This window comes from Bombina bombina, chromosome 4 (genome assembly GCF_027579735.1).
Source record: "Bombina bombina isolate aBomBom1 chromosome 4, aBomBom1.pri, whole genome shotgun sequence".
NCBI lineage: Eukaryota > Metazoa > Chordata > Amphibia > Anura > Bombinatoridae > Bombina > Bombina bombina.
Genome location: NC_069502.1, coordinates 1,148,547,085 through 1,148,574,185, shown reverse-complemented (window position 1 = coordinate 1,148,574,185; position 27,101 = coordinate 1,148,547,085).

Here is a 27,101-nt window from a genome sequence, read left to right as displayed (position 1 = left end):
TGCTCCTGGCCAGAATATCAGTTATCCCTAAACCGGGGAAAAATAAGCAGTTATGCCAAAATTATAGGCCCATCTCCCTTATAAACCAAGACATAAAACTGTTCACGAAAATCCTGGCAAATAGACTAAATGATCCCCTAACTAAATTGATACATTCAGATCAAGTCGGTTTCATTAAATCCAGGGAAGCGCCAGACAATACCCGTAAAGTCATCAATTTAATAAATTATGCTGCGGTACATGGAGTGCCTTCTCTGCTCCTTTCGTTGGATGCAGAGAAGGCATTCGATAGAGTAAACTGGAGCTACATGACCGCCTTATTGACTAAAGTAGGAATACGAGGAGAATTCTTAAATGCTATCTCATTACTGTACTCAACTCCTGAAGCATATATTAGACTAGCAGGATGTAACTCTAAATCAATACCAATCCGAAATGGAACAAGACAAGGATGCCCCCTCTCCCCACTGTTGTTCGCCTTGTGCATAGAACCCCTATCACTTAAAATTAGGGAATGTACAGATATCTCAGGAATTAAAGTAACTAATACAATATATAAACTTGCATAATTTGCAGATGATGTCATTTTAACCCTTACAAAATCCACACTTTCTTTACCACCCTTATATAATATCCTACAACAGTTTGGAGCGGTGTCAGGATATAAAATAAATGAAGATAAATGCGAAGCCATAGGAATCCATCTACCATCGCATACTAAAAAATTGTTAGAGGCTAATTTCTCCTTTAAATGGGCAAGCAAAACTATAAAATACTTGGGAATTCACATCACGACTGATGTCTATGCACTTTTTAAATATAATTACAAACCCCTATTCGCACAAATACGGCAACTTATGTCCAAATGGACGAAATACAAAATATCATTCCTGTGAAGGATTATAGTATCTAAAATGACAATCCTACCAAAACTTCTTTACCTGTTCAGATCTTTACCTATATCCATCCCAATAAGGGAATTACATAGTTTACAAAACGATATTCTCTCTTTTATTTGGCAAAATAAAAAAGCGAGGATTAACAAGCATATTATGACCAGACATAGAGACGGGGGAGGAACGGGTATACCCCATCTGATATCATATTACAACGCCGCCCGAATTGCACAAACAGCTTTATGGTGTACAAGAGATAAAAACATACAATGGGTGCAATTAGAAGCTAACATAATAGGAGTTAATAATATAGCCAAACTTCTATGGTCCACAAAACAAAGCAGGCCCCAGCAGGGGAAGCGATTCATATCCATTACACACACATTATATATCAGGGACAAATTAACACATTATTATCAAATCACAAACACCAAATCCCCGATAACCCCTCTAATTGATCTCAACTCCTCCATAGATAAGATAGTACAGGATAAATGGGCTAACAGAGGACTGTACAGGATAGCAGACACAATCATTAATGGGACATTCATGACACATAACCAATACAATGAACTAGACCCTTTAGACACACATACGTGGTACCACTACTTCCAGTTACGCTCTAGAGTACATGAAATTATGGGTACATCAACCACACGCGTTACCACCCCCTTTGAATCCATATGTCTTTCTAAAACTAGGCCAAAAGGCTCCATAACTAAATTATACCTAATATTCAATATAAATAATAACACGAACAAAACATCAACAATGGACAAATGGGAAGCTGAATTAGGAAAGGAATGGGCAATTACAGACTGGATTCAGACACTCAGACAGGGTACAAAGTTCACGATTAACTCCGCATTACAGGAAAATTACCTAAAATCAGCCTATAGATGGTATTTATACCCCAGTAGACTACATAAGATAGGAAACCAAAATAATAATTTATGTTTCAGAGGATGCAGAGAGATTGGCACCTATATGCATATGTGGTGGCACTGTGAAAAAATACAACACTTATGGCAAGAAACAAACAAATTATTGCAAGACATATATGACAGAGAAGTAACATTATTACCGGAACATGCTTTGCTACACCTCCTAATGAGAGGATTCCTACCAAAACAAAATAAATTAATTGCTCAATTATGTACAGCCACGAGATTATGCCTTGCTAGATACTGGAAAAATTAACCACCAGGGTTCTACATAATTCAACGAAAAAACATAATTTATGCTTACCTGATAAATTCCTTTCTCCTGTAGTGTAGTCAGTCCACGGGTCATCATTACTTATGGGATATTAACTCCTCCCCAACAGGAAGTGCAAGAGGATCACCCAAGCAGAGCTGCTATATAGCTCCTCCCCTCTACGTCACACCCAGTCATTCGACCGATAACCAAACGAGAAAGGAGAAACTATAGGGTGCAGTGGTGACTGGAGTATAATTTAAAATTTAGACCTGCCATAAAAAACAGGGCGGGCCGTGGACTGACTACACTACAGGAGAAAGGAATTTATCAGGTAAGCATAAATTATGTTTTCTCCTGTTAAGTGTAGTCAGTCCACGGGTCATCATTACTTATGGGATACCAATACCAAAGCTAAAGTACACGGATGACGGGAGGGACAGGCAGGATCTTTATATGGAAGGAACCACTGCCTGAAGAACCTTTCTCCCAAAAACAGCCTCCGAAGAAGCAAAAGTGTCAAATTTGTAAAATTTGGAAAAAGTATGCAGAGAAGACCAAGTTGCAGCCTTGCAAATCTGTTCAACAGAAGGCCTCATTCTTAAAGGCCCAAGTGGAAGCCACAGCTCTAGTAGAATGAGCTGTAATTCTTTCAGGAGGCTGCTGTCCAGCAGTCTCATAGGCTAAACGTATTATGCTACGAAGCCAGAAAGAGAGAGAGGTAGCAGAAGCTTTTTGACCTCTCCTCTGTCCAGAATAAACGACAAACAGGGAAGAAGTTTGGCGAAAATCTTTAGTTGCCTGTAAATAAAATTTCAGGGCACGGACTACATCCAGATTGTGTAGAAGTCGTTCCTTCTTTGAAGAAGGGTTAGGACACAATGATGGAACAACAATCTCTTGATTGATATTCCTATTAGTGACTACCTTAGGTAAGAACCCAGGTTTAGTACGCAGAACTACCTTGTCTGAATGAAAAATCAGATAAGGAGAATCACAATGTAAGGCCGATAACTCAGAGACTCTTTGAGCCGAGGAAATAGCCATTAAAAACAGAACTTTCCAAGATAACAATTTGATATCAATGGAATGAAGGGGTTCAAACGGAACACCCTGTAAAACGTTAAGAACTAAATTTAAGCTCCATGGTGGAGCAACAGTTTTAAACACAGGCTTAATCCTGGCCAAAGCCTGACAAAAAGCCTGAACGTCTGGAACTTCTGACAGACGTTTGTGTAAAAGAATGGACAGAGCTGAGATCTGTCCCTTTAAGGAACTAGCAGATAAACCCTTTTCTAAACCTTCTTGTAGAAAAGACAATATCCTAGGAATCCTAACCTTACTCCATGAGTAACTCTTGGATTCGCACCAATGTAAGTATTTACGCCATATTTTATGGTAAATCTTTCTGGTAACAGGTTTCCTAGCCTGTATTAAGGTATCAATTACTGACTCTGAAAATCCACGCTTTGATAAAATCAAGCGTTCAATTTCCAAGCAGTCAGCTTCAGAGAAATTAGATTTTGATGTTTGAAAGGACCCTGAATCAGAAGGTCCTGTCTCAGAGGCAGAGACCAAGGTGGACAGGATGACATGTCCACTAGATCTGCTTACCAGGTCCTGCGTGGCCACGCAGGCGCTATTAGAATCACCGATGCTCTCTCCTGTTTGATCCTGGCAATCAATCGAGGAAGCATCGGGAAGGGTGGAAACACATAAGCCATCCCGAAGGTCCAAGGTGCTGTCAAAGCATCTACCAGGACCGCTCCCGGGTCCCTGGACCTGGACCCGTAACAAGGAAGCTTGGCGTTCTGGCAAGACGCCATGAGATCTGTATCTGGTTTGCCCCAACGTCGAAGAATTTGGGCAAAGACCTCCGGATGAAGTTCCCACTCCCCCGGATCAAAAGTCTGACGACTTAGGAAATCCGCCTCCCAGTTCTCCACTCCCGGAATGTGGATCGCTGACAGGTGGCAAGAGTGAGACTCTGCCCAGCGAATTATCTTTGATACTTCCATCATCGCTAGGGAGCTTCTTGTCCCTCCTTGATGGTTGATGTAAGCTACAGTCGTGATGTTGTCCGACTGAAACCTGATGAACCTCCGAGTTGTTAACTGAGGCCAAGCCAGAAGGGCATTGAGAACTGCTCTCAATTCCAGAATGTTTATTGGAAGGAGACTCTCCTCCTGAGTCCATGATCCTTGAGCCTTCAGGGAATTCCAGACAGCGCCCCAACCTAGTAGGCTGGCGTCTGTTGTTACAATTGTCCAGTCTGGTCTGCTGAAGGGCATCCCCCTGGACAGACGTGGCCGAGAAAGCCACCATAGAAGAGAATTTCTGGTCTCTTGATCCAGATTCAGAGTTGGGGACAAATCTGAGTAATCCCCATTCCACTGACTTAGCATGCACAATTGCAGCGGTCTGAGATGCAGGCGTGCAAAGGGTACTATGTCCATTGCCGCTACCATTAAGCCGATTACCTCCATGCATTGAGCCACTGACGGGTGTTGAATGGAATGAAGGACACGGCAAGCATTTTGAAGCTTTGTTAACCTGTCTTCTGTCAGGTAAATCTTCATTTCTACAGAATCTATAAGAGTCCCCAAGAAGGGAACTCTTGTGAGTGGTAAGAGAGAACTCTTCTCTTCGTTCACCTTCCACCCATGCGACCTTAGAAATGCCAGTACTAACTCTGTATGAGACTTGGCAGTTTGAAAGCTTGACGCTTGTATCAGAATGTCGTCTAGGTACGGAGCCACCGAAATTCCTTGCGGTCTTAGTACCGCCAGAAGAGAGCCCAGAACCTTTGTGAAGATTCTTGGAGCCGTAGCCAACCCGAATGGAAGAGCTACAAACTGGTAATGCCTGTCTAGGAAGGCAAACCTTAGATACCGGAAATGATCTTTGTGAATCGGTATGTGAAGGTAGGCATCCTTTAAATCCACTGTGGTCATGTACTGACCCTTTTGGATCATGGGTAAGATTGTCCGAATAGTTTCCATTTTGAACGATGGAACTCTTAGGAATTTGTTTAGGATCTTTAAATCCAAGATTGGTCTGAAGGTTCCTTCTTTCTTGGGAACCACAAACAGATTTGAGTAAAACCCTTGTCCGTGTTCCGACCTCGGAACCGGATGGATCACTCCCATTAGTAAAAGATCTTGTACACAGCATAGAAACGCCTCTTTCTTTATCTGGTTTGTTGACAACCTTGAAAGATGAAATCTCCCTTTTGGGGGAGAGGTTTTGAAGTCCAGAAGATATCCCTGAGATATGATCTCTAACGCCCAGGGATCCTGGACATCTCTTGCCCAAGCCTGGGCGAAGAGAGAAAGTCTGCCCCCCACTAGATCCGTTCCCGGATCGGGGGCCCTCAATTCATGCTGTCTTAGGGGCAGCAGCAGGTTTTCTGGCCTGCTTGCCCTTGTTCCAGGTCTGGTTAGGTTTCCAGCCTTGTCTGTAGCGAGCAACAGCTCCTTCCTGTTTTGGAGCAGAGGAAGTTGATGCTGCTCCTGCCTTGAAGTTACGAAAGGCACGAAAATTAGACTGTCTAGCCCTAGGTTTGGCTCTGTCTTGAGGCAGGGCATGGCCTTTACCTCCTGTAATATCAGCGATAATTTCTTTCAAACCGGGCCCGAATAAGGTCTGCCCCTTGAAAGGTATGTTAAGTAATTTAGATTTAGAAGTAACATCAGCTGACCAGGATTTTAGCCACAGTGCTCTGCGTGCCTGAATGGCGAATCCGGAATTCTTAGCCGTAAGTTTAGTTAAATGTACTACGGCATCCGAAATAAATGAATTAGCTAGCTTAAGGGTTTTAAGCTTGTTTGAAATCTCATCTATTGGCGCTGAGTCAAGAGTCTCTTCCAGAGACTCGAACCAAAATGCGGCCGCAGCCGTGACAGACGCAATACATGCAAGGGGTTGCAATATAAAACCTTGTTGAACAAACATTTTCTTAAGGTAACCCTCTAACTTTTTATCCATTGGATCTGAAAAAGCACAGCTATCCTCCACCGGGATAGTGGTACGCTTAGCCAGAGTAGAAACCGCTCCCTCCACCTTAGGGACCGTCTGCCATAAGTCCCGTGTGGTGGCGTCTATTGGAAAAAAATTTCTAAATACAGGAGGGGGGGAAAAGGGTACACCGGGCCTATCCCACTCCTTAGTAATAATCTCTGTAAGCCTCTTAGGTATAGGAAAGACGTCAGTACACGCCGGTACCGCATAGTATCTATCCAGCCTACATAATTTCTCTGGGATTGCAACGGTGTTACAATCATTCAGAGCCGCTAATACCTCCCCTAGCAGTACACGGAGGTTTTCTAGTTTAAACTTAAAATTTTAAATGTCTGAATCCAGTCTATTTGGATCAGATCCGTCACCTGCAGAATGAAGCTCTCCGTCCTCATGTTCTGCAAATTGTGACGCAGTATCTGACATGGCCCTAGTATTATCAGCGCACTCTGTTCTCACCCCAGAGTGATCTCGCTTACCTCTAAGTTCTGGCAATTTAGACAAAACTTCAGTCATAACATTAGCCATGTCCTGTAGGGTGATTTGTAATGGCCGCCCTGATGTACTTGGCGTTACAATATCACGCACCTCCCGAGCGGGAGATGCAGGTACTGACACGTGAGGCAAGTTAGTCGGCATAACTTCCCCCTCGTTGTCTGGTGAATGATGTTCAACATGTACAGATTGACTTTTATTTAAAGTAGCATCAATGCAATTAGTACATAAATTTCTATTGGGCTCCACCTTGGCTTTTGCACATATAGCACAGAGATATTCCTCTGAGTCAGACATGTTTAACAAACTAGCAATTAGACTAGCAAGCTTGGAAATACCTTTCAACTAAATTTACAAGTAATATGTAAAACGTACTGTGCCTTTAAGAAGCACAGAAAAAACTATGACAGTTGAATAACAATGAACCGGAGTAGTTATAAAAACCAAATTTTTCCCGGTAAAAGCATAAATTTAGCAAAGGATTGCACCTATTAGCAATGGATGACTAACCCTTAATAACAGAAAAAAAATGTATAAAATCTAAAATATAAACGTTTTTTATCACAGTCAAAGCACAATTTCACAGGTCTGCTGTGAGTGATTACCTCCCTCAAAATAAGTTTTGAAGACCCCTGAGTTCTGTAGAGACGTTCCGGATCATGCAGGGAGAGAAACAGACTTGTGACTGAATTTCTAATGCATAGCAAAAGCGCCAAAATAGGCCCCTCCCCCTCACACACAACAGTGAGGGAAGTTCAGTGAAACTGTTTTAAATTTAAAATAAACGACAGCCATGTGGAAAATAGTGCCCAAACAATTTTTCACCAAGTACCTCAGATAATTAAACGATTTAACATGCCAGCAAACGTTTAAAATCTAATAATATGAAATGTCATTAAAAAGCCTGCTGCTAGTCGTTCCCATTGCAAGTTAGGCTAAAAGTTATATGCATACAGTATTGTCCCAGTGAAGTGCCATTCCCCAGAATACTGAAGTGTAAACATATATACATAACAGCCTGATACCAGTTGCTACTACTGCATTTAAGGCTGAACTTACATTATATCGGTATTGGCAGTATTTTCTCAGTCAATTCCATTCCTCAGAAAATAATATACTGCAACATACCTCTTTGCAGGTGAACCTGCCCGCTGTCCCCTGATCTGAAGTTTACCTCACTCCTCAGAATGGCCGAGAACAGCAAAATGAATCTTAGTTACGTCCGCTAAGATCATACAAAAACTCAGGTAGATTCTTCTTCAAATTCTACCTGAGAAGAAACAACACACTCCGGTGTTGTTTAAAATAACAAACTTTTGATTGAAGATATAAAAACTAAATATAATCACCACAGTCCTCTCACACATCCTATCTATTAGTTGGGTGCAAGAGAATGACTGGGTGTGACGTAGAGGGGAGGAGCTATATAGCAGCTCTGCTTGGGTGATCCTCTTGCACTTCCTGTTGGGGAGGAGTTAATATCCCATAAGTAATGATGACCCGTGGACTGACTACACTTAACAGGAGAAATAGAGTATTTATACAAAATGTCTAGTTCAGTAGCGGATTTAATGGCAACTAAAGACACATTCATAGAAATATGGGAACCTTGGATAATGTACACAGAAGCAAAACACAGAGAGCAAGCCAACACCATAACAACTGTCAGGCCCCATATAAATCCAGGTGTACAAGCTAAATAGCCAAAGACAAGCTAATAGTATACCAACACAGACCATATCAGGAGAGTTACTGATTTAGGAGAGATGTTGAAGTTTTGAATGTACAAGTCAACTATTCTTAGTTTATATCTATTTGTTGTCCTTTTATATCTGATAATAATTCATACAAAGTTTTCAGGAAAACAAGAATGGACCACAGACTTTACTGTTTAAATTTATTCTTTTTATTTTTTGCATTGTATAATTTATCTTTCTGTTATGATGTGCAAAATATGCAAGCACAATATGTTATATGTTACATATGATAATAAAAGCAATTTCTGAAAAAAAAAAGATAAGATGATTTATCAGTATCAATGTCTGAAGTAGGATCTTCTGAGTCAGAGAGATCCTCATCAGAGGAGGATATATCCGTATGTTGCCGGTCATTACAAATTTCATCAGTATTATGAGAAGTTTTAAAAGACCTTTTACGTTTATTTGAAGGCGGTATAGCAGCCATAGCCTTCTGTATCGCATCAGCAATATAATTATTCATATCAACAGGGATATCATGTACTTTTGATGTTGAAGGAACAACAGATACCGTACTAGCACTAATAGAAACCTCTTCTGCATTCAAAAGCTTATCATGACAACTGTTACATACTAACTTACAACAGATACACTTAGCTTTGGTAGAACTGTGTTCAGGCAGCATGGTTCCTACAGCAGCTTCTGAGACAGGATCAGATTAAGACATCTTGTAAAAAAAAAGAGAAATAACATTATACAGAAATATCTTATTTCCACATATAAAAGTTTCAGGAATTGGGAAAAATGCAAATGCTAAAATTAGCAAAAAAAAGAAAATAGCATAGCCCTCTGAGCATAAAGAGGGCAAGGAGCATATAGGAAGTGAGGTAAAATAAAACTAACTTTTTTGGCGCCAAGTATGACGCACAACGCAAAAGGAAGTTGAGAAATTTTTGGGCGCAACAAACATCCGGAAATGACACAACTCGCATCATAACAAACACAATTTCGTGTCAAACAACCTAGCGTCAACTAAGACGCAGGAAATGATGAACTTGCATCATGACAGAAGCACATTTGCGGCCAAAAAAATTCTTGCGCCAAGAATGACACAATAAATAACAGCATTTGGCGCACTCATGAGCCTAATTTGCCCGCAAGTTTTCCAAGAAAAAACAAGTCAAATTGAAAAAAAGACTATACCCCAGGTAAGAGAAACTTCCTAAACATGATTCCCATAACGAAACTGCTGGACTGCAAAGGGAAATACACAAAGACCTGACATGTCAAATATAAGTAAAATACAAATATTTAAAACTTTATATTAATACATAAAGCGCCAAATTATAGCTGAGAGTGTCTTAAAATAATGATACATACTTACGGAAAGACACCCATCACATATAGCAGATAGCCAAACCAGTACTGAAAGCTATCAGCAGAGGTAATGGTATATAAGAGTATTTTGTCGATCTGAAAAGGGAGGTAGGAGATGAATCCCTACAACCGATAACAGAGAACCCTTGAAAAGATTTCCATAAAAAACATAAAATCAAACAGGCGATACACTCTTCACATCCCTCTGACAAACACTGTACTCTGAGAGAAATTAGGCTTCAGAATGCTTAGAAGTGCTTATCACAGAATAAATCATAAAAAACAAGCACAAACTTACTTCACCACCTCCATAGGAGGCAAAGTTTGTAAAACTGAATTGTGTGTGTGGTGAGGGGTGTATTTATAGGCATTTTGAGGTTTGGGAAACTTTGCCCCTCCTGGTAGGATTGTATATCCCATACGTCACTAGCTCAGTTTGTTTGTTTTGTTGGGGCATCTGGCATTTTAGGACTTAAAGGGATATTAAAGTAATGTTTTTGGTTCAGAACACTGGGAGGCACTTTCTGATTGGTGGCTACATTTAGCCTTCAATCAGCAAGCAGTACCCAGGTGTTAAAACAAAAATGGGCTGGCTCCTAAGCTTATATTCCTGTTTTTCAAATAAAGATACAAAGAGAATGAAGAAAATTTCGGCTAGATTACGAGTTTTGCTTTATGGCTCATAACGCTGCTTTTTCACTACTGCTGCTATTACGAGTCTTGTAGGTATAGCTGTACCGCACACTTTTTTGAAAAAAAGACTATACCCCAGGTAAGAGAAACTTCCTAAACATGATTCCCATAACGAAACTGCTGGACTGCAAAGGGAAATACACAAAGACCTGACATGTCAAATATAAGTAAAATACAAATATTTAAAACTTTATATTAATACATAAAGCGCCAAATTATAGCTGAGAGTGTCTTAAAATAATGATACATACTTACGGAAAGACACCCATCACATATAGCAGATAGCCAAACCAGTACTGAAAGCTATCAGCAGAGGTAATGGTATATAAGAGTATTTTGTCGATCTGAAAAGGGAGGTAGGAGATGAATCCCTACAACCGATAACAGAGAACCCTTGAAAAGATTTCCATAAAAAACATAAAATCAAACAGGCGATACACTCTTCACATCCCTCTGACAAACACTGTACTCTGAGAGAAATTAGGCTTCAGAATGCTTAGAAGTGCTTATCACAGAATAAATCATAAAAAACAAGCACAAACTTACTTCACCACCTCCATAGGAGGCAAAGTTTGTAAAACTGAATTGTGTGTGTGGTGAGGGGTGTATTTATAGGCATTTTGAGGTTTGGGAAACTTTGCCCCTCCTGGTAGGATTGTATATCCCATACGTCACTAGCTCAGTTTGTTTGTTTTGTTGGGGCATCTGGCATTTTAGGACTTAAAGGGATATTAAAGTAATGTTTTTGGTTCAGAACACTGGGAGGCACTTTCTGATTGGTGGCTACATTTAGCCTTCAATCAGCAAGCAGTACCCAGGTGTTAAAACAAAAATGGGCTGGCTCCTAAGCTTATATTCCTGTTTTTCAAATAAAGATACAAAGAGAATGAAGAAAATTTCGGCTAGATTACGAGTTTTGCTTTATGGCTCATAACGCTGCTTTTTCACTACTGCTGCTATTACGAGTCTTGTAGGTATAGCTGTACCGCACACTTTTTTGTCCGTAACGGAACGTAACTACCGCACCTTTCAAAAAGTCCTTTTTCAATGGGACTTCCATAGCGCCGGTATTACGAGTTTTGCCTGGGAGGCCAAAAAGTGAGCGGTACAGCCTATACCGACAAGATTCGTACCGCCATCTAAAGTCAGTAGTTATGGGTTTTACGCTACAAAGCTGTAGCATAAAACTCATAACTAAAGTGTTACAAAGTACACTAACACCCATAAACTACCTATTAACCCCTAAACCGAGGCCCTCCCGCATCGCAAACACTAAAATAAAATTATTAACCCCTAATCTGCCGCTTCGGACATCGCTGCCACTATAATAAACATATTAATCCCTAAACCGCCGCACTCCCGCATCGCAAACACTGGTTAAATATTATTAACCCCTAATCTGCTGCCCCCAATGTCGTCGCCACCTACATAAATTTATTAACCCCTAATCTGCCACCCCCAACATCGCCGCCACCACTATACTAAAGTTATTAACCCCTAAACCTCTGGCCTCCCACATCACTAACACTAAATAAATATATTAACCCCTAAGCCCAACCCTAAGTCTAACCCTAACACCCCTAACTTTAATATAATTAAAATAAATCGAAATAAAACTTACTATCATTACCTAAATAATTCCTATTTAAAACTAAATACTTACCTGTAAAATAAACCCTAAGCTAGCTACAATATAACTAAAAGTTACATTGTAGCTATTTTACGATTTATTTTTATTTCACAGCTAAGTTTGAATTTATTTTAACTAGGTAACTAGTTAGTAAATAGTTATTAACTATTTACTAACTATCTAGTTAAAATAAATACAAATTTACCTGTAAAATAAAACCTAACCTGAGTTACACTAACACCTAACATTATACTAAAATTAAATACATTACATTAATTAAATACAATTAACTAAATTACAAAAATAATAAACACTAAATTACACAAAATAAAAAAGAAATTATCAAATATTTAAACTAATTACACCTAATCTAATAGCCCTATCAAAATAAAAAAAGCCCCCCCCAAAATAAAAAAACCCCTAGCCTACACTAAACTGCCAATAGCCCTTAAAAGGGCCTTTTGCGGGGCATTTCCCCAAAGAAATCAGCTCTTTTACCTGTAAAAAAATTTACTAACAACCCCCCAACAGTAAAACCCACCACCCACACAACCAACCCCCCCCCCAAAAAAAAAACTACCTAAATAACCTAAGCTCCCCATTGCCCTGAAAAGGGCATTTGGATGGGCATTGCCCTTAAAAGGGCATTTAGCTATTTTTCTGTGCCCAAAACCCTAATCTAAAAATAAAACCCACCCAATAAACCCTTAATAAAACCTAACACTAACCCCTGAAGATCCACTTACAGTTTTTGAAGACCGGACACCCATCCTCATCCAGCCGGGAGAAGTCTTCATCCAAGCGGCAATAAGTCATCCTCAAGGCGGGCAGAAGTCTTCATCCAGACGGCATCTTCTATCTTCATCCTTCCGACGCGGAGCGACTCCATCTTCAAGACATCCGGCGCGGAGCATCCTCTTCTTTCGCTGACTATTCAAGAATGAAGTTTCTTTTAAATGACGTCATCCAAGATGGCGTCCCTTGAATTCCGATTGCCTGATAGAATTCTATCAGCCAATTGGAATTAAAGGGTAAAAAATCATATTGGCTGATGCAATCAGCCAATAGGATTGAGCTTCAATCCTATTGGCTGATCCAATCAGCCAATAGGATTGAGCTCACATTCTATTGGCTGTTCCAATCCTATTGGCTGATTGAATCTGCGCCGGATGTCTTGAAGATGGAGCCGCTCCTCGTCGGAAGGATGAAGATAGAAGATGCCGTCTGGATGAAGACTTCTGCCCGCCTTTAGGATGACTTCTTGCCGTTTGGATGAAGACTTCTCCCGGCTTCATTGAGGACTTCTGCCGCTTGGATGAAGACTTCTCCCGGCTGGATGAGGATGGATGTCCGGTCTTCAAAAACTGTAAGTGGATCTTCGGGGGTTAGTGTTAAATTTTATTACGGGTTTATTGGGTGCGTTTTATTTTTGGATTAGGGTTTTGGGCACAGAAAAAGAGTTAAATGCCCTTTTAAGCGCAATGCCCATCCAAATGCCCTTTTTAGGGCAATGGGGAGCTTAGTTTTTTAGGTAGTTTTTTTTGGGGGGGTTGGTTGTGTGGGTTCTACTGTTGTGGGGTTGTTTGTATATTTTTTTTACAGGTGAAAGAACTGATTTCTTTGGGGCAATGCCCCGCAAAAGGTCCTTTTAAGGGCTATTGGCAGTTTAGTGTAGGCTAGGGTTTTTTATTTTGGGGGGCTTTTTTATTTTGATAGGGCTATTAGATTAGGTGTAATTAGTTTAAATATTAGTTATATTGTAGCTAGCTTAGGGTTTATTTATAAGTATTTAGTTTTAAATAGGAATTATTTAGGTAATAATAGTAAGTTTTATTTTGATTTATTTTAATTATATTAAAGTTAGGGGTTTTAGGGTTAGGGTTAGACTTAGGGTTAGGTTTAGGGGTTAATATATTTATTTAGTGTTAGTGATGTGGGATGCCAGAGGTTTAGAGGTTAAGAGGTTAATAACTTTAGTAAAGTGGCGGCGGCAACATTGGGGGAGGCAGATTAGGGTTTAATAAGTGTAGGTAGGTGTCGGCGATGTCAGGGGCGGCAGATTAGGGGTTAATAAGTGTAATGTAGGTGTCGGCGATGTCAGGGGCAGCAGATTAGGGGTGTTTAGACTCGGGGTTTATGTTAGGGTGTTAGGTTTAAGCTTAAATTTTCTTTCCCCATAGTAATCAATGGGGCTGCGTTACAGAGCTTCACGATCCTTTATTGCAGGTGTTAGACTTTTTTTTAGCCAGCTCTCCCCATTGATGTCTATGGAGACACGAGCACATAAAACCAACTCAAAGCAGCGCTGGTATTTGTGTGCGGTATGGAGCTCAACGCTGCCATATTTCCCACAAACGCAGGTTTTTGGAAAACCTGTAATAGCAGCGCTATTAAAGGTGAGCGGTGGAAATAACTTGCAAGTTATTACCGAGCCGCTCATAACGTAAAATCCGTAATCTGGCCGTTTGATAATAGAAGTAAATTAGAAAGTTGCTTAAAAATTGCATTATCTATTTGAATCATGAAAAAAAAATAATTTTGGTTTCATATCCCTTTAATAGCCGACATGGGGCCAGATTACAAGTGAAGCGCTAAATATCATTTTGGTAAAAGCAATATTTGCTCTCCACTGAGTAATACAGTGCAAGCTAATGTGCGCTGGTATTACAAGTTGACAGCAGTGCAAAACATGAGCTTGCGTTCGCATTGCTGGAAAGCATTGCGCTCACGAGGGTGCGCTTCCACAGGCTCCAATGGGACTATTGTTCTGGTGCCCTCATAGACTGCACAGAACCTAAGCCCAGCAAAGGGAGTAAGTAGCACAGCGATGACAGCAATATTAAATATATATGCTTATATACATATATATTTATGTGTTAGTATGTGTATATATACACATACTAACACATATATACAGTATATATATATATATATATATATATATATATATATATATAAATAAGCCCACTCCCGCCCAACTTTACCCCAAAATACTGCCTTATGCATTTATTTTATTAAAAAATAAGAATTCTACAATTTTTATTTTTTAATAAAATATACTACTGTATTTTGGGGGCATTTGATCTGCAGGGTAGCAATAACCAACCAGTTGTAATGGCTGGTTATTTATCGCACGCCCGCAAATGGGCAAATTTGACTATTTGTGGGTGCGCAATAAATTAGCGCTCCATTTGTAATCTAGCCCTTGATGTTTTAGCATCTGGGGTTTATGTGATGATGGTTGCACAGTTAATAGCATTGGGTTTTTTCTATTGGGGTTGTAATGGTTTAGCGGTTAATAGTGGAAAGGGTGTTAGCATGGGGGGGTTATGCGTTGGGGTTGTGATACTTTAAGGGTTAATAGCAGATGGGAGGTTTTAGCATATGGGGCTTACGTGCTGAAGTTCTAGATATTAGAGAGCTAATAGCATAATGTTTTTTTTTCCATTGGAGGTTGTAATGGTTTAGAGGATAACAGCAAAATGGTGTTAAATGGCGGGTAATGCATTGAGGATTGTTTTGGTTAGGGGTCAGACCGTCAGTGTATTATGGTTTAGGGTTTATTACAGTTGGTTTAGGCAGACTTTAGTGCCGGTAATAGTTACACCGGCATATAAAGCAATATTTAATGCTCAGCTTGCAATTTCATGTTAAATGTGGCCAGTGCACTAATTAGCGCTTCCCACTATATGTATGGGAAGTACTCATTTTACCTAATGTGTCACACAATAATTGTTGTTGTTTTTTTATATTTGGCCTTTATTGCTTCCTGAGTAATGTGCACTTGCTAAGATGAAAATCACTAATAGAACTGATAAGATATTTGAGCTTCAGCATAAACAAAAATCTCCAGGAAAAAAGGGAAACAACTCTGTGTGTAATCCTATTGGTATTGGTTGAAAAGCATATCTAGGTAGTCTAGGAGAAGCAGTTCACTACTGGGAGCTAGCTGGTTATTGGTGGCTACACACATATACCGCTTGTCATTGGATCACCCGATGTGTTCAGCTACAATTAGTGCATTGCGGCTCTGGAGTTGGGAAGCTAAAAGTCAAAATGAAACTTTTATTAATCAAACTGACCATGCAGTTTTAAACATTTTTTACATTTACTTTCATTATCAATTTGTTCTCAGCAGTGGTGTCACTATGGGGGGTGCGGATCGCACCTGGGTGACACCCTCCAGGAGGTGACACCACCAGGCAGGAACTTACTCTACTCCAAAAAGCCTTCACCTGCAATGTTGTCACCTCAACTATTATATTGTTACTGTGTGTGTCTTCCTGCGCGCGGGTTATTTGAGAAGTGGATAGGGAAGGACAATGAGCAGACTGTAAGACCCACACACAGTGTCTGCGGGATGGAGGAGCAGGGCAGAGCTTTTCAGCCGAGACTGAGGGCTGAGTGAACTGGAAGCTGCTGTGTGAGGGGATCTGCAGCTACTGTGGAGCAGAGCTGATCCCGTCAACAGGTGAGCCATATGCTGCCGTACATACACTAACAGTGACCTGTTTTTGGGCTGGGGGAGCAGATGTATTTTTTATATATAGGAATTAAAATATTTTATAATTCTGGCCCTTAATGTTTTAAAAATTGGCACTGCCTTGGGAATCTCAGCTCTACCCACCCTGGGGGTACGTGGTCCTACTCCTGCACTACTTGGATGAGTACCCAAGGGACATGAGACACCTGTAGATGTCTGGGGGTCCTGCCCTGAGGAGAAGCAGACTCTTCAGTTAGTTTAACCTAAGCTCCAAAAAGGTTAAGCAGTTGATGTTACCCCTTGATGTTAAAGACATGAACTTCCCCCCTTTCGTACCTACATGACATTGCCTCCTTGGCACCTATAGTGTTTGGGAACTGCATCCCGATCCACCTGGCACGTCAGGGAACAGAAAACAGAATTTTTTCCCCCGGGCACCTAATGGATTAAGGACCTGAGACTGGGCTCACGTGACATGTTATATAGTTAAACATTACAGTCCTTTATATATATATATGAATTTAGTTGCAAAGAGAAGGATTGAATTAATTAATATTCAACCAAAGAAGGACCAAGGCTGCACATGGATCAAATGCTTTATTACTGAAAAGTTATACACAAAAAGATCTGCCGTGAATCCGGGTCGTCTATACTCCACCCAAATTCCAACCACAACATACACACACAATATAAAAAGCCAGAGTGGTGTACACAAGCTACTATTGCTGAAAAATACCTAACATATAGGCAAGATACTGCAGTATGCTACTGTGACCTACTGATTCCAGCAGAAACTACACATACTCATGCATATATCAAATGGTACACTTGCTGCCAAGAGAATGACAGTGACTAATGTGGGGCCCCAACATATGATGAATAAATTTCCACAAAAGTTCCCAGGCACTTTAGTGTATCAAACACGCACTGGTATTCTAAATATGGTAACTCCCATTGGTGATTTCAGGACAACTGAAGCGTTGATTTATCCAGCCAGGCACTTAAGTGTTAATCAACACGCTCTGGCTAATAAATTGTAAGACTGTTATACACAGTTTATCAACACTTCATGCAGCTGTATATGCGTAACTTTGTTTCATTTTTCATCTGTGACAAATTGGGGTAAATGTCTCTGTGATTCCTTTAATTCCACTTGGTATATAAAGTGTACAAAGTATCAAACAAACACAAGATGTATCAGTTGTCTGTGTAATCCGATACTTACTCTCTACCGACCGGCAAGTCTGTGAAAGCCCAAACCTCACCTTTGTTTTCTTAATGCAGACACATCACTCAACAAAAGCAACCGCTCTCATAGGTACTTCTGTGTGCTTTTTATAGTTACCTGTGGGTTGGCATCTTCTTCACTTGCTCCATTTACATGCGGTTCGTCAGGAGAGCACAAACAATTTTTACAGTGTTGTAGCTTAGTTCGTCAACTCATGGCTGTGACATCAGCAGTGACTCCTCATGACGCGTTTCGCCCCTCCCACTGAAGGATAATACTGGGGCCTAATCAGATGTTTGAACTAGAGGCTTAGCTCACTCCTTTATTCAGTTTATTCTTCAAAGTCACACCTCTAATCAACGGAGTGTTAAACTGTTAGCCAAAGCTTGACTGCTTTGAATTATATCGTGCAATTTGTAAGATGGCTGGAACTGATTGCTTAATACTTATTTCTCCAATTTTAAAACCGCAGTATCTGCTATTTATATATATATACACACATTTATATACAAAATTAATTACAGCCTAGAACATTAAATCTAAGCAACTTAATTTGATAAATGATGCCATAACATTTTATGAAATTGTTACACTTCCTAAATTAAAATTAGATAGGGGTCTAACTGTCACTATAGTTTACCAACGTTAAGAACATAATTTCATTTATTCTCTTTTCATTGATATTTTCTATTTTTTATTATTTCTATCAACATCTATATTTGGAAAATTTCAAAACATTAAACCACTATTACTCTTGTATTGTGTTATGGACCAATATTATATCCTATCACAAATTCAATGAATTTTTAATTGAAGGGATAGTAAGCTTCTCTTAAGGAAACATCCAAACATTCAAGTTCAAACTATATTTCAACTAGAGTCTTATTTTACTCCTCCATACTAAATATATGCACATACAGTAGATTTAATGTTACTTACATTTATGTTCTATCATTTGTTGAAAGATCAAAAATATATAATATCTATAAAAAGCTAGAGAATTCTACTTTTTCATTTAAGCCTATAGGACTAAGAGTATTTAATCTATAGATCCATCTTAATTCATGTTGTAAGATGATCCTATCAAGGTTGCCTCCTCGCCTATTGATTTTTAACTGTTCAATACCCATCATCTGTAATTTTCCATGATCTGAGTTGTGACAAGATTGAAAATGTCTAGCAACGGGACAATCTTTATCATTGTTTTTAATGTCAGCTCTGTGCTCACGTATCCTGTTCTTTAGTTCTCTTGTTGTTTTACCAACATAGAACTTTGGACACGGGTAGTTTAGTAAGTAGATCACATTTTTTGAGGTACATGATAACATAATTCACTTTTTTACTTGTTGGTGTACAAAAACTAGTCCCTCTCTTAACATATATACAGTAAACACAATGACCACAGGGTACAGATCCTACTTGATTACGTGTTGACACTAACCAATTTGTGGTTGACCCTCTTTTGTATTCACTGTGTACCAGTCTGTCCCTCAAATTCGGTCCTCTTTTTGTAGTCAATAATGGATATTGCGATATACATCCTGTTAATGATGCATCACTGGATAGGATGTGCCAGTGTGTATTTAGAATAGTTCGTAGTTTGTTCCAATGTGAGTTATATGGTGTTATCAAGCTGGCATAGCTTTCAGCCTCTGAGGCCTCTTTTCTGCCATACAGGAGGTCATTTCTGGGTATATGTCAGGCTCTAACCCATGCTTTCTTGAGTTGTCTTTTTGAGTAACCCCTAGAGATGAACCTCTCAGCCATCTCTTTAGCTTGGTTCTGAAAAGACTCTGAAGATGAGCACCATCTCTTTAATCTCAGAAATTGTCCAACTGGGACTCCATTTTTTTGAGATTGCGGATGATGACTCTGAGCATGTAACAAGCTATTAATAGCTGTTTTTTTGCTGTGAACATCAGTATGTATTTCATTACCAACTTTAGATATATTCAAATCCAAAAATGTAGCAACATTCTTACTTACATTAAATGTAAGGAATAAATTTAAATCATTTGTATTCAATATATTGACAAACTCAGTGACTGATTGTTCATTGACTTTCCATAGGACGAATATATCATCCACAAATCGTAGCCATAAAGCTACATGTTTCTCAATTCATGCAGATAAATCATTAAAGACTATATTATTCTCCCAATATCCTAAATGAAGGCACGCATAAGTGGGTGCACAGGTAGCACCCATAGCAGTGCCCCGAAGTTGTCTGTATAGCTTACCATCAAAGCAAAATATATTATTTTTGAGAATAAACTCCAAAAATGTAAGTACTAAAGTGGTGTTTTCACTGTACTTCTTGTAAGAGATTCTACATCCATAGTTACCAATAGCATGTCTGTATCAACAACGATTTTATCTAGCTTTTTCAAAACATCCCCTGTGTCATGAACATAGGATGTCAGTGACTCAAGGAAGGGACATAAAAAAATAATCAACATATTTGCTTATGCTTTCAGTGGGACCTCCAATGCCCGATATGATCGGGCGTCCAGGGGGCTTTTAAGATTCTTATGCACCTTTGGGATGCAGTAAAATGTAGTTAGAACAGGAAATGGATTATTCAGAGCTTGATGTTCTTTAATAGATAGAAGGCCATTATCTCTTGCTTGATTCAGCATAAATAATAACTCATTACATGATTTTTCATAAGTGTTAAAGGTAACCTCCTCATATTGCTCAACAGAGTAGAGCTGCCTTTTAACTTCACCAACATATGCCTCTCGGTCAAGGATCACAATGTTGCCTCCTTTATCCGATGGCTTGAACACCAGATCTTTTTGTTTTTTAAGCTCTTCTAAAGCTGTTCTTTCCTATCTACTTAAATTGTCACTTACAATGCCTGCTATCCCAATACGGTTTACATCTGACTCTACATACTTCACAAAAGTTTGTATGCTTGACAACAGAGATAACTGAGGCATATACTATGACTTAGGTTTAACTCCCGATTTCATAGGATGCACACCTTATGACCCAGCTAAATTCTGTTCATCAAGCAAAGAAACTAAATCTTCAACTGCTGCAACATCAGAATCTGAAATATTAGAGTCCCCTGTGGATTTATTCTTCCATATTTTTTTCAACAACATTTTCCTTTCAAAACGATTAAGATCTTTTATGAACTCAAATTTATCGAGGGGGTTATTAAGGCAAAAGGAGAGGCCTTTTTTAAGTAAATCAACATGAGCTACATTTAAATTGAATGAGGAAAGATTAATAACTGTCATTTCGTTTTTGTCTTTTGAAACTTCCTCAGTCATTCCTATAAGATTCATTAGTTCTGTTGATTCCTGGTTGTCATTCAATCTATCTGACTGTATCTGGGTAGATCATCATCCGCAATATCAAAAAAATGGAGTCCCAGTTGGACAATTTCTGAGATTAAAGAGATGGTGCTCATCTTCAGAGTCTTTTGAGAACTAAGCTAAAGCGATGGCTGAGAGGTTCATCTCTAGGGGTTACTCAAAAAGACAAGTCAAGAAAGCATGGGTTAGAGTCCGACATACAGCCAGAAATGACCTCCTGTATGGTAGGAAAGAGGCCTCAGAGGCTGAAAGCTATGCCAGCTTGGTAACACCATATAACTCACATTGGAACAAACTACAAACTATTCTAAATACACACTGACAACTGGCTCCTAGACCCCGCCGCAACTCTTATAAATGTATTACCCCCTAAACCGCCGCTCCCGGACACCGCCGCCACCTACATAATGCCTATTAACCCCTATCCTGCCCCCCCATACCGCCGCCACCTATAATAAACTTATTAACCCCTATCCTGCCGATCCCGGACCTCGCCGCAACTAAATAAATAGTTTAACCCCTAAACCGCCGCTCCCAGACCCCGCCGCAACCTATATTAAACTTATTAACCCCTAATCTGCCCCCCCTACACCGTCACCACCTATAATAAATTTATTAACCCCTATCCTGCCCCCCCTACACCGCCGCCACTGTAATAAAATTATTAACCCCTAAACCTAAGTCTAACACTAACCCTAACACCCCCCTAACTTAAATATTAATTAAATAAATCTAAATAATATTTCTCTTATTAACTATCGGCTAGATTTAGAGTTCTGCGGCCAAAGGGGTGCGTTAGCTACGCATGCTTTTTTCTGGCCGCACCTTTTAAATACCGCTGGTATTTAGAGTTCACAGAAGGGCTGCGTTAGGCTCCAAAAAAGGAGCGTATAGCATATTTACCGCAACTGCAACTCTCAATACCAGAGGTGCTTACGGACGCGGCCAGCTTCAAAAACGTGCTTGTGCACGATTCCTCCATAGGAAACAATGGGACAGTTTGAGCTGAAAAAAAACCTAACACCTGCAAAAAAGCAGCGTTCAGCTCCTAACGCAGCCCCATTGTTTCCTATGGGGAAACACTTCCTAAGTCTGCACCTAACACCCTAACATGTACCCCGAGTCTAAACACCCCTAACCTTACACTTATTAACCCCTAATCTGCCGCCTCCGCTATCGCTGACACCTGCATATTATTATTAACCCCTAATCTGCCGCTCCGTACACCGCCGCAACCTACGTTATCCCTATGTACCCCTAATCTGCTGCCACTAACACCGCCGACCCCTATATTATATTTATTAACCCCTAATCTGCCGCCCCCAACGTCGCCGCTACCTACCTACACTTATTAACCCCTAATCTGCCGACCGCACCTCACCGCTACTATAATAAAGTTATTAACCCCTAATCCGCCTCACTCCCACCTCAATAACCCTATAAGAAATAGTATTACCCCTAATCTGCCCTCCCTAACATCGCCGACACCTAACTTCAATTATTAACCCCTAATCTGCCGACCGGATCTCGCCGCTAATAAATGGATTAACCCCTAAAGCTAAGTCTAACCCTAACACTAACAACCCACTAAGTTAAATATAATTTAAATCTAACTAAATAAATTAACTCTTATTAAATAAATTATTCCTATTTAAAGCTAAATACTTACCTGTAAAATAAACCCTAATATAGCTACAATATAACAAATAATTATATTGTAGCTATTTTAGGATTTATATTTATTTTACAGGCAACTTTGTATTTATTTTAACCAGGTACAATAGCTATTAAATAGTTAAGAACTATTTAATAGCTAAAATAGTTAAAATAATTACAAAATTACCTGTAAAATAAATCCTAACCTAAGTTACAATTAAACCTAACACTACACTATCAATAAATTAATTAAATACAATACCTACAAATAACTACAATTAAATAAACTAAAAATATATTTAAACAAGGAAATAAAGATATCTCACACCAGCACTCTTAGTCCAATATGTTTTACTTAATAACCGATAGTTTACAATTTCTTAAAACTATCTACTGTGCACAGTGAACAAAACTAATATTAGGCAGACCATATATAACAGGTTAATACTCCCTATTATCATGCAATGGTATATTGAAACAAAAAAGTGATGAAAAGGAAATATAATTAGAACATAAAATACTGAGGAGAAATACTCGCAATCAAAACTACAAATAATGATGAATCATAAAGTTCATGAGATAGAGTTCAGCATAATTATACTTATCGTTGGCCAACGTTCATGCTGTATAGTAGCTGTCCTTCAAATAGCAAGTTATCCCCTGAACCGGTCATCAGATATATATCCACTTAATTTGTAATCCGCCTGTAAATTTTCTTTCCGTAAGAAGCTGTTTCTTCTCTGTAGAAAAGTGATCCTGGAGGGCGCTACGTTCCACAGCCGAAGGCCGGTCGATCCCGGCACACACAAGCCGTGGCGTGTGACGTAAGCGTAGCAATACTTCCTCCCTCTACACTCTACTACTGGCTTTTTTGCTGCTTGACAGAAAGTCCTTCCATAGGAGCTAAACACTGCTTGGCTATTCACAGTGATCCAGGCTATTGTGGGCGTTCTCCTCACTCTTGCTCAGATCAAACTGAGCCGTTAGAGCCGACGTACGTTTCACCAATTCTTTGGCTTCATCCGGGCAATTTGATACAAATTGCCCGGATGAAGCCAAAGAATTGGTGAAACGTACAGTTTCAGTTTGATCTGAGCAAGAGTGAGGAGAACGCCCACAATAGCCTGGATCACTGTGAATAGCCAAGCAGTGTTTAGCTCCTATGGAAGGACTTTCTGTCAAGCAGCAAAAAAGCCAGTAGTAGAGTGTAGAGGGAGGAAGTATTGCTACGCTTACGTCACACGCCACGGCTTGTGTGTGCCGGGATCGACCGGCCTTCGGCTGTGGAACGTAGCGCCCTCCAGGATCACTTTTCTACAGAGAAGAAACAGCTTCTTACGGAAAGAAAATTTACAGGCGGATTACAAATTAAGTGGATATATATCTGATGACCGGTTCAGGGAATAACTTGCTATTTGAAGGACAGCTACTATACAGCATGAACGTTGGCCAACGATAAGTATAATTATGCTGAACTCTATCTCATGAACTTTATGATTCATCATTATTTGTAGTTTTGATTGCGAGTATTTCTCCTCAGTATTTTATGTTCTAATTATATTTCCTTTTCATCACTTTTTTGTTTCAATATACCATTGCATGATAATAGGGAGTATTAACCTGTTATATATGGTCTGCCTAATATTAGTTTTGTTCACTGTGCACAGTAGATAGTTTTAAGAAATTGTAAACTATCGGTTATTAAGTAAAACATATTGGACTAAGAGTGCTGGTGTGAGATATCTTTATTTTCTTGTTTATATATATTTTTAGCATTTAACATATCTCAGCACCGATATTACCATATATCTAAAGTCCTAAAGTTTAAATAGACTTGAGCAAAGTATTTTTTTGATTACAATTAAATAAACTAACTAAAGTACAAAACATAAAAAAGAACTAAGTTACAAAAAATAAAAAAATATTTACAAACATTAGAAAAATATTACAACAATTTTAAACTAATTACACCTACTCTAAGTCCCCTAATAAAATAACAAAGACCCCCAAAATAAAAAAATGCCCTACCCCATTCTAAATTAAAAAAGTTCAAAGCTCTTTTACCTTACCAGCCCCAAATAATTCAGCTCTTTTGCCTGTAAAAAAAAACATACAATACCCCCCCCAACATTACAACCCACCACCCACATACCCCTAATCTAACCCAAACCCCCCTTAAATAAACCTAACACTAAGCCCCTGAAGATCTTCCTACCTTATCTTCACCATGCCAGGTTCACCGATCCGTCCTCCAAAGTCTTGATCCAAGCCTCTGAAGTCTTCATCCAAGCCCAAGCGGGGGCTGGCGATCCATAATCCGGCTGAAGTCTTCTATCAAGCGGCGGCTGAAGAGGTCCAGAAGAGGCTCCAAATTCTTCATCCTATCCGGGAAGAAGAGGAGATCCGGACCGGCAACCATCTTGATCCAAGCGGCATCTTCTATCTTCATCCGATGACGAACGGCTCCATCTTGAAGACCTCCAGCGCGGATCCATCCTCTTCTTCCGACGTCCAACTGAAGAATGAAGGTTCCAAGATGGCGTCCCTCGAATTCCGATTGGCTGATAGGATTCTATCAGCCAATCGGAATTAAGGTAGGAAAATTCTGATTGGCTGATGGAATCAGCCAATCAGATTCAAGTTCAATCCGATTGGCTGATTGGATCAGCCAATCAGATTGAGCTCGCATTCTATTGGCTGATCGGAACAGCCAATAGAATGCAAGCTCAATCTGATTAGGGTAGGGCATTTTTTTATTTTGGGGGTCTTTGTTATTTTATTAGGGGGCTTAGAGTAGGTGTAATTAGTTTAAAATTGTTGTAATATTTTTCTAATGTTTGTAAATATTTTTTTATTTTTTGTAACTTAGTTCTTTTTTATTTTTTTGTACTTTAGTTAGTTTATTTAATTGTAGTTATTTGTAGGTATTGTATTTAATTAATTTATTGATAGTGTAGTGTTAGGTTTAATTGTAACTTAGGTTAGGATTTATTTTACAGGTAATTTTGTAATTATTTTAACTAGGTAGCTATTAAATAGTTATTAACTATTTTAGGATTTATATTTATTTTACAGGTAACTTTGTATTTATTTTAGCTAGTTAGAATAGTTATTAAATAGTTATTAACTATTTAATAACTACCTAGCTAAAAGAAATACAAAATTACCTGTAAAATAAATCTTAACCTAAGTTACAATTAAACCTAACACTACGCTATCATTAAATTAATTAAATAAATTACCTACAAATAACTACAATTAAATACAATTACATAAACTAACTAAAGTACAAAAAATTAAAAAAGCTAAGTTACAAAAAAAAAAAAAAAAAAGTTACAAACATTTAAAAAATATTACAACAATTTTAAGCTACTTACACCTAATCTAAGCCCCCTAATAAAATAACAAAGATCGGAACAGCCAATAGAATGCAAGCTCAATCTGATTGGCTGATTGGATCAGCCAATCGGATTGAACTTCCGCTTGGAAGATGACATCACCCGGATGGAAGACTTCTTCAGTGCCGCCTGGATGATGACTTCATCGGATGGAAGACTTCTTCAGCACCCCTTGGATGATCACTTCTGCCGCTCCGGATCTCCTCTTCGGTTCCATCAGTGGTCGGCTGGATGAAGACGACTCAAGGTAGGATGATCTTCAGGGGGGTAGTGTTAGGTTTATTTAAGGGGGGTTTGGGTTAGATTAGGGGTATGTGGGTTGTGGGTTTATGTTGGGGGGGGGTGTATTTTTCTTTTACAGGCAAAAGAGCAGAATTCTTTGGGGCATGCCCCGCAAAAGGCCCTTTTAAGGGCTGGTAAGGTAAAAGAGCTTTGAACTTTTTAAATTTAGAATAGGGTAGGGCATTTTTTTTATTTTGGGGGGCTTTGTTAATTTATTAGGGGGCTTAGATTAGGTGTAAGTAGCTTAAAATTGTTGTAATATTTTTTAAATGTTTGTAACTTATTTTTTTTATTTTTTGCAACTTAGCTTTTTTTATTTTTTGTACTTTAGTTAGTTTATTTAATTGTATTTAATTGTAGTTATTTGTAGGTATGTTATATTTATTTTAAAGGTAAGTATTTAGTTTTAAATATGATTAATTTAGTTAATAAGAAAAATATTATTTAGATTTATTTAATTAATATTTAATTTAGGGGGGTATTAGGGTTAGTGTTAGACTTAGGTTTAGGGGTTAATAATTTTATTACAGTGGTGGCGGTGTAGGGGGGGCAGGATAGGGGTTAATAAATTTATTATAGGTGGCGACGGTGTAGGGGGGGGCAGATTAGGGGTTAATAAGTTTAATATAGGTTGCGGCGGGGTCCGGGAGCGGCTGTTTAGCGGTTAAACTATTTATTTAGTTGCGGCGAGGTCCGGGATCGGCAGGATAGGGGTTAATAACTTTA